Here is a 2,500-nt window from a genome sequence, read left to right on the forward strand (position 1 = left end):
ACACGTGTGAGAGTGGCCAACAATTTGCTAGCTTCTTCATCAACTCCGCCGAAAGCCATCCTCGACATACCCGTGCATTGAGAAGGTTTGGTGGCCGTACTCCCAACACAAAAGCATACCGAAGACAACCCCAAGCTAAAGCTCACTTGAAGCCAACGCATCGTCACCATGTGTTCGTGTGGCCGAGAATTGGGTAGCTTCTTCATCAACCCCGCCGAAAGCCATCCTCGACATACCCGTGCATTGAGAAGGTTTGGTGGCCGTACTCCCAACACAAAAGCATACCGAGGACAACCCCAAGCAAAAATTCATTTGAAGCCAACCCATCGTCGCCCACAACTAGTGGGTGAATGGTGTGCTTCCCGGGGTTGGCATAGACATTCCCTCGCATGCAAAAGATTGTCGATGCGAAAGATTATCTATGCCAACCCCGGGAAGCACACCATTCACACACTCCCGACCGGTGTGGTGTGGCGGTGATTGGATAGTTACGGATTGAGCACTTGCCAAGGATCAAAATGTGTCATTTAGAAGAAACATTTTCAAAAAGTTTTTAAAATCTTGTGGGTTTGCAACTCATAAGAGCGTCACTTTCAACGTCCCCGGTATTGGATTGAGTTTCTAAAAACAACCGTGCACACCGAGGTTAAACTTTACCGGCTCCACTCCGACTCGCCGCTCGCCCACAATTTGTTTGCAACGAAACATTTGTTTTTAATTTTGTTGGTTTGAAATTGTTTTGAAAAGGTTCTTTAAATCTAGTGGGTTTGCAACTCATAAGAGCGTCACTTTCAACGTCCCCGGCATTGGATTGAGTTTCTAAAAACAACCGTGCACACCGAGGTTTTACCGGCTCCACTCCGACTCGCCGCTCGCCCACTAGTCCGAAGGCAACAAAACATTTGTTTTTCATTTTGATGAAAATTTCTGTTTTTAAATCTTGTTGGTTTGAAATTGTTTTGAAAAGGTTCTTTAAATCTTGCGGGTTTGCAACTCATAAGAGCGTCACTTTCAACATCCCCGGCATTGGATTGAGTTTCTAAAAACAACCGTGCACACCGAGGTTAAACTTTACCGGCTCCACTCCGACTCGCCGCTCGCCCACAAATCCGAAGGCAACAAAACATTTGTTTTTAATTTTGATGAAATTTTTTGAAAACATTGGCTTGGCAAGCCCCAATCCGCGACTATCCACCCACCGCCACCCCACACGGGTGGTTGTTGTTGCGAAATGAGGTTGTGGTCGACATGCCCGTGCATTTGAGAAGGAGTTCCTAGCACTCCATGCTCTCCCATGCCAAAAAAAAGCCTAGACAACCCCATTTCGCAACTTTCCACGCCTTTTTTTTCCTCCCTCACCCATGGCGGCGGCGTGGTGGCGGAGGCCGGATTCCGGCCACCACCGCCATGGGTGGCAGCCCCCCGACCCCGACACCAAACCCATAATACCGAGGCAACATATCGAGGCAACATGACATGGGTGTGGCGTGGGGGAAGGGGGCTGCAGCTAGGAAGGCATGGGCTGCCATGCATATGCAGGCAACACACACCCCCCTATATAGCATTTTATGCATTTAGCCCTTTGACAGGAAGAGACATCACCTATGCGCGAGGAGTCATAATGGGCTCTAAATAATTCAATACAAGGTATTTGGACGTGATTTTTTGCAGGGATACTAAGAAACATGCAATCTATGATGGGAAAAAGTTTCATAAATTTTTGAAGTCGGGAAGTATTTTTTATTATTTTTAGAAGTCGTAAAATTGAAAAAATCATTAAAACAAATCCGGGAGGAATTTTTTAGTTTTGTAAGTTGGAGAAGGTCCTAAAAATCATAGACTACTTATGGGGAGCTTATTGTGCGAGGAAATTTCAATAAAAACGGGGTTTGACAAGATTTGAAAAATTCTGTCGACATTTGAAAAAACCTGGAACCATGCTGCCGGCATGCTGCGCACATGCTGCGCGCATGCTGCGCGCAGACTGCGCGCATGCCATGGCAGGACAAGTTTCGCTAGCCTCACTGTCGACAGATGCGCAAGCTGCGCGCACGCTGCGCACAGGCTGCGCGCACGCTGCGCACAGGCTGCGCGCACGCTGCGCACAGGCTGCGCGCACGCTGCGCACAGGCTGCGCGCACGCTGCGCACAGGCTGCGCGCACGCTGCGCACAGGCTGCGCGCACGCTGCGCACAGGCTGCGCGCACGCTGCGCACAGGCTGCGCGCACGCTGCGCACAGGCTGCGCGCACGCTGCGCACAGGCTGCGCGCACGCTGCGCACAGGCTGCGCGCACGCTGCGCACAGGCTGCGCGCACGCTGCGCACAGGCTGCGCGCACGCTGCGCACAGGCTGCGCGCACGCTGCGCACAGGCTGCGCGCACGCTGCGCACAGGCTGCGCGCACGCTGCGCACAGGCTGCGCGCACGCTGCGCACAGGCTGCGCGCACGCTGCGCACAGGCTGCGCGCACGCTGCGCACAGACTGCGCGCACGCTGCGC

This window comes from Prunus avium, unplaced genomic scaffold, assembly GCF_965620075.1.
Source record: "Prunus avium unplaced genomic scaffold, drPruAviu1.hap1.1 HAP1_SCAFFOLD_17, whole genome shotgun sequence".
Taxonomy (NCBI): Eukaryota; Viridiplantae; Streptophyta; class Magnoliopsida; order Rosales; family Rosaceae; genus Prunus; species Prunus avium.